Source organism: Prionailurus viverrinus, chromosome D3 (genome assembly GCF_022837055.1).
Source record: "Prionailurus viverrinus isolate Anna chromosome D3, UM_Priviv_1.0, whole genome shotgun sequence".
NCBI lineage: Eukaryota > Metazoa > Chordata > Mammalia > Carnivora > Felidae > Prionailurus > Prionailurus viverrinus.
In genome coordinates, this window is record NC_062572.1 from 77,885,342 (window position 1) to 77,895,104 (window position 9,763).

A 9,763-nucleotide genomic window follows, 5' to 3' on the forward strand; every position below is an offset into this window, starting at 1 on the left:
TCTCTCCCTCTGCTCCCCCCCACACGCGCACGCACTCTCTCTCTCTCTAAAAAAAGTAAAACTAACCATAAAAATAAAATAAAATAAAATAAAATAAAATAAAATAAAAACACGTGTGTCACATTTCTGGCTCACATCATGTTTCTCCTGGTCAGCCCTCCTCTAGACAAAGCTTTTTGCGGACTGGGGCCTCGTCTGCCTTATTCATCACCGGAAACCCAATGTCTAGAACGGCAAAGGTACCAGGAGGTGCACAGGGGGTGTACCTGCTGAATAAATGAACGAACCCACAAGTGACCACATGAATGAATGAGAGCTTTTATAATTCGGCCTGTTTAACCCTTCACTCTCACGAAGGCTACACAAAAGTTGTCCCAATGAAATTCTTTTAGAAACCTCCACGTGTGTGTTTTCGTCAGCTGACTCCTAGGCGGACCAGGGACCACAAGACCCTCCCCCTACCCGGGTGGGTGGAGGTTGGCCCTTGCTCTGGGAAGGGTCCCCCGCCACAGCGGCCGGGTGCAGCCGTGTTTGTGCTTGTGCTCCAGCCTGTTGCCCTGTGGTGACACTGAGGTGTGTGCTGAGGTAGATGAGGAACCGGTGAGGTCTTCTTCCAGCCACTAACTAACGTGTCAGAGGACCATCTGCCGGAGCCTGGCATCATGTTTGTTCTTAAGAATATTTCGGTCGGGGCACCTGGGTGGCTCAGTTAGCTGACCGTCCGACTTCAGCTCAGGTCATGATCTCGCGGTTTGTGAGTTCGAGCCCCGCGTCGGGCTCTGTGCTGAACGCTCAGAGCCTGGAGCCTGCTTCGGATTCTGTGTCTTCCTCTCTCTCTGCCCCTCTCCTGCTCACGCTCTGTCTCTCCCTCTCTCTCAAAAATAAATAAACATAAAAAAAAATTTAAAAAAAAAAAAGAATATTTCGGTCGAGGGGTGCCTGGGTGGCTCAGTTGGTTGGGCATCCGACTTTGGCTCAGGTCATGATCTCACACTCCGGGAGTTCGAGCCCCGCATCGGGCTCTGTGCTGATGGCTCGGAGCCTGGAACCTGCTTCAGATCCTGTGTCTGCCTCTCTCTGACCCTCCCCCGTTCATGCTCTGTCTCTGTCTCAAAATAAATAAATAAATAAATAAATAAATAAATAAACAAACAAACAAACGTTAAAAAAATTTAAAAAAAAAGAATATTTCAGTTGACAAAGGGAAGGAGGCAAACCATAAGAGACTCTTAAAAACGGAGAATAAACTGAGGGTTGATGGGGGGTGGGAGGGAGGGAAAAGTGGGTGATGGGTATTGAGGAGGGCACCTGTTGGGATGAGCACTGGGTGTTGTATGGAAACCAATCTGACGATAAATTTCATATTAAAAAAATACTAAAAAAATAAAAATAAAAAAATAATTAAAAAAAGAATATTTCAGTCAAAAATAATAATTTTCAGGGCACCTGGGTAGCTCAGTCAGTTGAGTGTCCGACTCTTGATTTCAGCTCAGGTCACGATCCTGGGGTTTGGGATTGAACCCCACATTGGGCTCCTCAAGAGTGTGGATCCTGCTTGGGAGTTCTCTCTTTCTCTCCTCTCTCTCTGCCCCTCCTCTCTCTCTCTCTCTCTCTCTCCCTTTCTTTCTCTCAAATAAAATAATAATAATAATTTTCCCTCTGCCTGTCCTCAAGTCATACTAAATTTTTATGCTAGTTTTTGATGCAACTGTTGGCAAGAATCTCTCTCAGAACTCCAGTGTTTTCAAAATAGATGGGGTTCCTGGGGAACCTTGATGGCTCAGTTGGTTAAGCAACTGACTCTTGATTTTGGCTCAGGTCATGATCTCGTGGTTCATGGGATCAAGCTCCGTGTAGGAATCTGCGGTGGCAGCACAGAGCCTGCTTGGGATGCTCTCTCTCTCTCACTCTCTCTCTCTCTTTCTCTCCCCCTCTGCTTCTTCCCCTCATGTGCATGCACACACGCACCCTCTCTCTCTCAAAATAAATAAACAAACTTAAAAAAAATGGCAATAAAAATAGATGGGTTCCTGAGTCACACTGGCAAGGGCACTCATACTTTCCCTTCGGAGTTGAAATTTGGTTTATTTTGGTTGATTAGGGAGGAGGTGTATATACCCCATCCTCTAACATTTTCTTGTTTTACAAGATCTCCAACTCCAAGATGTTCTTGCTTCCTATTGCAAGAGGGGCAAGTTCAAAAGCAAAAATTCTACCAGTGAACCCTGGGCAGACTCTCATGTTGAGAACTTTGAAACAGTGACTATTTATTTCGAGCTACGTTTGGAGCCTTAAGCACATAGTCAGTTATCCACCCCAGGAGCCAGCAGCCCTCAGCACATCTGCCTCTTCCTCTGTTTCACAAATGGCAGCGTTTCAATACCAGGGATGAAAGGTGTGTGGCTGGAGAGGTGGCCGGCTGGACAGTGGTGGGCTTTGTATATATATGGTGCTAAGGAGTCTGAGCTTAAATGTACAGTGTGAATCTAAAAAGTATTAGGGAAAAAACCCATAGGAGGTCTGTTGAATCTAAGACTAGGTGAAGAGTTTTCAGAGTTGACATTGAGAGCCAATCCATAAAAGGAAATATGGATGACTTGGACCTTACCAAATCAAGAATTTTTGCTTTGTGAAAGAGGTAAGACAGCAAAGTATGGATTGGGAGAAAATGTTTGCAAACCACATATGTCTCTGACAAAGGACTTGTATCCAGGATATCTAAGAAGTTCTCAAAAAAAATCCAAACAATCCAGTTAAAAATAAACAGATGTTTCACTGGAAAGCATATACAAACGACAAATTGTTTAAAAGCCCAAATAACCCAGTTAGCAAATAAACAGAGATTTCGCTGGAAAGCATAGACAAAATGACAAATTGTTTAAACATCCAAACAATCCGATTAGAAAATGAGCAGACATTTCGCTGGAAAGCATACACACATGACAAAGCTGTTCGACATTATTAGCTGCGATGGAAATGCAAGTTAAAACCACAATGAGAGACCATGTCAAACTTCTCAGAATCGCTGAAATAAAAAATACTGATAACACGAAATGCTGGCAAGGATATAGAATCACCGAATAGGAATGTAAAATGGTTCAGCCATGCTGGAAAATACTTGATCAGTTTCTGAAAAAAAAAAAAATGAAACATGCACTTGCTGCATGGGCCAGCAATCGCACTCTTTGACATTCATCCCAAGAGATAAAAACTTAAGTTCATGCAAAACCAGCACCCGAGGGCGTGTAGCGGCTTTATTCATGAGAACCCCAAACTGGAAATAGCTCCGATGCCCTTCAGTGGCTTGCACAAACTGTGGGGCATCCATATCATGGAACACTACCCAGCAATAACGAGGAATGAACTGTTGATAACACCCTGCAACTCAGAGCATGGGAATTAGTCCGAACGATAAAAGCCAATCTCAAAGGTTATGTACTGTATGATTTCATGTATAGGGCATTCTTGAAAGAACAAAATTATAGATAAGAACATACTAGTGATTGCCAGGGGTTCGGGGATGGGAGTTGGGAGGATATAAAAGGGAAACATGAGGCAGCCGTGTGGTGGTGGAACAGGTCTGTATCTTAATTGTACATGAAGCTAGACTTGTGATGAAATTGCATCGACAGACACACACACAGGAGCCCTTATAAAATTGGTAACATCTGAATAAGTGCTGTGGATCCCATGGATCGTATCAGTGTCTGTTTCCTGGTTTTGATATGGTACTTTAGATGTTACCAACTGGAAGAGGCTAGACAAAGTTCACTGGACTTTCCAGTGTTGCGGGTTGGTTTTTTTGTTTTTTTTTTTTTCCTGCAACCTCTTGTGAATCTATCATTATTTCAAAATAAAAAAAACAATTTCTTAAAAAACTACCCTTGGGCATAAAACAATTTTTTAGTTTGAAATTAGCTCGGGATATACACGTTTTAAGAACTCTTATTTTGCACCTAATGCTAATTTGCTTTGGTAAGCGCATCTACTTGTAAATCTGTCCTGCTATTCGGCACCCTGTTCTGTTCTGCTAAACATAGTGTTAAAGAGCATTTTTGGTAGGACAGTATGGACTGTTCTAGGACTTTCTAGATTTTTGCGAGCGGTATCTAGAAATGATATGTGGGCAGTAAGTGGATCAACTTGTTTGAATGAACGTGGTTACTTTTGTAAACATCTCATGGCAGATCCTGTTAGAGCACATGCAGATTCTGTGTTTCCCCATGATGGCAGTAAACTTGCTCAGTCTTGGGGGGTTGGAGGGTTATCGGTATTTTTCATAACTATCACTTCCTGAACTTGACCTTTATTATACTTTCCATATTTGCTAATATGCGATATACTTGAAGTATGTCTTTAATATTACCTGACTTTTTATTTAATTTATTTTTTTAATGCTTATTTTTAAGAGAGAGAGCACGCCGTGCGCATGCGCACATGAGCCAGTGGGGGAGGGGCAGAGAGAGAGGAAGACACAGAATCCAAAGCAGGCTCTAGGCTCTGAGCCATCAGCACAGAGCCCCATGCAGGGCTCAAACCCACAAACCATGAGATCATGACCTGAATCAAATTCAGATGCTTAACCAACTGAGCCACTCAGGCACCCCAAAATTACCTGACTTTTTAAAACATTTTTTTTAACGTTTATTTATTATTGAGAGACGGAGACAGACAGAGAGAGACAGAGCATGCGCATGGGAGGGGCAGAGAGAGGCGGTGACACAGAACCTGAAGCAGGCTCCAGGCTGCGAGCCATTATCACAGAGCCCGAGGTAGGGCTCAAACTCACAGACCACGAGATCACGACCTGAGCTGAAGTCAGATGCTTAACTGACTGAGCCACCCAGGTGCCCCAAAATTACCTTTTTATTTATTTATTTAAAAAAATTTTTTTTCAACGTTTTTTATTTATTTTTGGGACAGAGAGAGACAGAGCATGAACGGGGGAGGGGCAGAGAGAAAGGGAGACACAGAATCGGAAACAGGCTCCAGGCTCCGAGCCATCAGCCCAGAGCCCGATGCGGGGCTCGAACTCACGGACCGCGAGATCGTGACCTGGCTGAAGTCGGATGCTTAACCGACTGCGCCACCCAGGCGCCCCCAAAATTACCTTTTTAAAAGCACACAATACCATTCTGATCTATTAGGTGCCACTTTTTTGCATATATTATCTCATTTAGGACTCCTATTAATCCAATTAAAAATATGCTTTCTTCCTTTCTTAAAACAGACACATGAGAAGTTACTTGCCTGAATAAATAGTCCATGAACATTGTTATTCCAGCAATACTATTCTTGCTCACAGCACTGTTGAAACTCTCCTCTGGGTTTTTTTTTTGGGGGGGGGGCGGGTGGGGACACTTTGCAGCATATTCTTTTGACTGCACTCAGTTGTGGAAAATTTTCACCTTCTAAAGTTTAGAACCTTATTTATCTACCTACCTACCTAGATCTCTCATCAAAAGGAATTCAGCACAAATAAAAACAAGGTCATTATTTTTACTTGCCGGCTTATAGACATTCATCTCCAGCACCAGCAAGAATACTGAGGAACAGGAACCCTCTGCACTGCCAGGGACAGTATGACTCACTACAGACCTTTGGAAAGCAATTCGGCAATATATGTGTCCAAGCCATTTAGAAATGTTCAAACATTTTAAGGAGGCATTCCTTTCCTGGGCATGTATCCTGTAAGAAATAAGCCCACTGACCCAGTCAAAGGAAGGAAGCATGCGGAGCCACAGGGAAGCGAGGCTTGAATCAACGTTCTTGCAAGAGCAGGTGCCTCACAGGCATCCTCGGGGCAGTTGCCGCTGACAATTTATTTCCTAGCGTGCAAGCCCCTCCCCCGGTTCCCCATTGGCTGTGTGCCACCGAGGGTACAGCCTTACCAGACATCACTTGTGCCCACGTAAAGCATAAAGTAATCTGATTAGAACAAATGTACATTCCCTGAGGTGATGCAGAGACTTTCAGTCCCTCCTCCCTTTGTTCTTTGGCACATGCTCCTCGCAAAGCTGGTGAAAATAAGCCTGCAAGACAAAAGGGAAGAAGAACCAGGTAGTGAAGTGTCTAAGGGTTTGTGACTCCATTGTTGGTGGGTGGGGGGAAGAGGGGGGGTCGTATATATTTCCGATAGGTTATAAACCTCTTGTTAACTAGAGACACTACAACTTTCATTCTGGTATTTCTGAAGATGAATCTTCTTCCTCACTTCTCGCAATCTTATATTCTAAAGTTTATTCAAAGTGAGGTCCGATGCCATAGATATCTAATGGAAACCTAGTCCATTGCCTATGAAATATATTCCACCCTCCAACTGACTATCAGGTGACTTCTGTTCTCACCTGGGGAGTCGTGGCAGAGCCATCCGAGGAAACCATTAAACCCTGCTGCAGATCGTGGGCTAGAGGAGGTTGGGAAACTGGCACCACAGCCCCCCCACCGTGAAGGGCTAGGGTTCCAGTTAGTTTCATTTGCATCTCTAAGTACAAGGTGGGTTAGCCGACTTCTCCTTTGCATGTGTAAAGAGCCCAGCATGAGTACTGCAGTTAAGAGTTCCACAGTTCTGATTTCCACTGTGTTGATCGCAAACGCACAGCTCCTAGGACTACTATTTTGAAGTAAGAACCATTTAAGTGTGCTCCTTTGCAAATCAGTCTTATTCAAAGGCTTTTCCTCCAGGGTTAGCTTTTGCCTTTCCTTTTCAACTGTTTTTTTGTTTTTGTTTTTGTTTTGCTAACGAATCCACTATTCTCTTCCACCCTGCCCCCAAATTTGGCCTTCTATTTCAAGGGCTTAAAAGTATTTATAAAGACTCTCAATACCAAGTGCAAATGAATCCTTGTACACACTTTAAAAGGATCCTGCAATACCTTTCAGCATCTATCACTCCCCCCCTACTGTTTATTGCCCCCCCATGCAATGCCCATCCTTGTTCCTGTCTTATTTTGTTACATGTGTGAATGATTGCTCCCCACCCACAGTCCCTTCTTAGATATGCTTCTGTTTCCACAGGCCAGACAAGCTACCCCTACCTGCCCATCTCTGTGAACTGGACCCATGTGACCAGGGTCCAGTTCACATTCCACTTGCTAAATTGGAAGACATTCCACTTGCTCCAAGAATTTGGAGGTGGGCAGGAAGCTTGTCTCTTCTGAATTTGGATATAGGGATTGAGAGAATGGTCTGCAAAGGACCAACTAGAATGCCAACAAATCGTGGGGTGAAATCACCACTTGGGGACAGTAGCAAAGATGAGAGGCCAGGGAGGTGGTGGTGACCAGGAGAGAGAGAGAGAGAGAGAGAGAGAGAGAGAGAGAGGGAGAGAAACTGCCTAGAGTTGGTATTCTCAATCTCGAAGCTCAGTTGGGTTCCTGGGGTTCCTGTTTCTATATAATAAACCTCCCTTTACGTGAACTAGCATAAATGGGTTTTAGTTAATGACACTAAATAATCCTTGAATCATATTCTTCGAGTGGGTCTTCAAAATAAAGATTATATAAACTAATGAATAAATATTAACCATATTAGGCATCAATCCCATTCTTTCTTTTCTTCTCTTTTCTGCTCCTTTAAAAAACTGTGAAATAGGCCATCTGTACAGAAGAGTGCATACAATTTCTATAGAAGGTTAAAACCACCTCTGGTTGAAACTATGCTCGTGTTTTATGAATTCCTCTGGGCCAGGTAGTAAATATTTTTCACTTTGCAGGACATACACTCTTTGCCAGAACTTCTCTGGTCTGTTTGCAGCACTAAAGCACATAATGAATGTGGTCGTGTTCCGGTAAATTTTATTATAAAAACAGGCAGCAGGCTGCATTTGGCCCGTAGGTCATCGTTGAAAGACTATGGCTTAAAGAAGACTTATGACCCCTGGTCCAAAGAATTTTGAAGCAAAGTTCTGCATAACCACCACCCAGGTCAATAATACAGCTAACACTGGAGAAGTTTCTGTCTGCCCATCCTGCATAATAATTCCTCACTTCCTTAAAGACACGACCACCATTCTGACACTTGTGATGGACATCTTCTTGCTTCTCTTTACAGCTTTCCCAGCAACGTATGCATTACTGGGCAGGATAGCTTACTTTTGCCTGTTTTAAAAATGCTAATACATGGAACCCTACTGCATGTGTTCTTCTTTGTCTCCTTTTCTTCCTCCTCTGGGCTTACACAATCTCTTCCAGACTTTAATAAGAGGAAACACTTCCCAAAGGCATTATGGTGGGGAGGTGACAAGGCTGGGGGGGGGGGGGGGGTGGTGGCCCAACCCAGTCTGGCTGATGAGGTTGGAATATGCCACAAAGTTCCTCAACTTTTTCTACTTCGAGTCCCTCAGCAGATGTATGGCAGTGACACATGGGTGGTGACCCTGTAGCTGCTGCTGGAGCCCAGTCTGGGGCCCTGCAGAGTCGGCAGTGCCAACCAGAGCAGGCAGAAGGGCTTTGTGACACCTTGAAGATCTCCTTCCAGGTCAGGGACACCCTGATGCTGGCAGACAAACCCTCTTCTTGGTGCTGGAGGAAGACGGCAGAGTAAAGACAGAAGAGTATTTCCAAACCCTGACAGACAAGACAGCGTCCGTGGTCCTCCAGAAGGGGCAGAAGTAGCAGTCCCCACCAGAGCAGCTGAGGTCCCACGTGCAGGGGGGAGAACACTGAAAGCCTGGGAGAAACCCTTGAGAGGTGCCAACCCCATGCTTGTCTTGATGCAAGGGACTGGGTACTAATTTCCCCCTCCCATAAGACTGCCAAGAAGGTCAAAGTGGCCTGCAAAACCTTTGACCCGTACAAAATTAACCCACAGGACTTCGTCGGTTGTTTGAGAGCGAAGGCAACTCCTGATGGGACATACTCCATTTCCTATGATATGCACTTCTACGGGGTCAAGTGCATCATGAAGGAAGCTCTTTACTGGCCCCTCTGTGGCATGCAGGCCATAGGCCACATGCTGCGTGCACCTTCTTCTACACGCAGCAACTCTTGGGCGCCGCAGAGGGAGGGCAGCCCCAGGGCAGGGCCACGTCTCTCTCGCCAACCAGTCTGAAGATACTACAATGAAGGTCCAAGTCCTTGGACGCCTTCCCAGCCAAAGACTAGACTGGGAACCCAATGTTCAGTTGGTACCATCAGGCTGGCAGCTAAAGAGCTTCTTGCCTCCTCATGCCTCCCTCTCCCCAACAAGATCGTGAATGAGGAAGCGTGAGGAAGGACACGAAACCAGGTGTGGGCCGGCCAAAGGAGAACTAAGCGTTCTTGGCCTGGCCTAGTTTGTTCCTGCCCAACGTAGCTTAGCTGACCAAGGCTATGGCATGAAGTCTGCTCCTCAGCAACCCATATTTTCACACGCTATATTTTCAGTACACTCCTGGCCTCCCCCCCATGCAGAGTACTCCTGAGTGAACGCTCGAGTCCCCTAGTGCGACATTAGAATGTTCACAATAAACTATTTATGCTGGGGGAGAGGACACTCCCCACCTCATTTTATGAGCCTGGTATAAATTTGATATTAACATTGGACAAGACATTATGAGAAAGGATAATTCCAGGCTAATTTCACTCAGGAACATTAGATGTAAAAATCCTATACAAAAAATTTACAGATTCCAGCAATACGCAAAAGGCCAACATACATAATGATCAACTTACTTTTCCCCCCAGGAAAGCAAGATGTGCTTCACAGTCAAAAATCAACCACTGTCATTCTCTATATTCACTGAACAGAGGAGAAAAACTATTTGCGTAATCACCTCAACAGG

General features: G+C 44.7%; 1 pseudogene; it reads left to right on the top strand.

The window, feature by feature from the left end:
- The window catches only part of LOC125148679 (cell death activator CIDE-3-like), a 33,225-nt pseudogene extending 24,160 nt beyond the window's left edge, over positions 1-9,065 (top strand).
- The last annotated feature ends 698 nt before the right edge of the window (positions 9,066-9,763 follow it).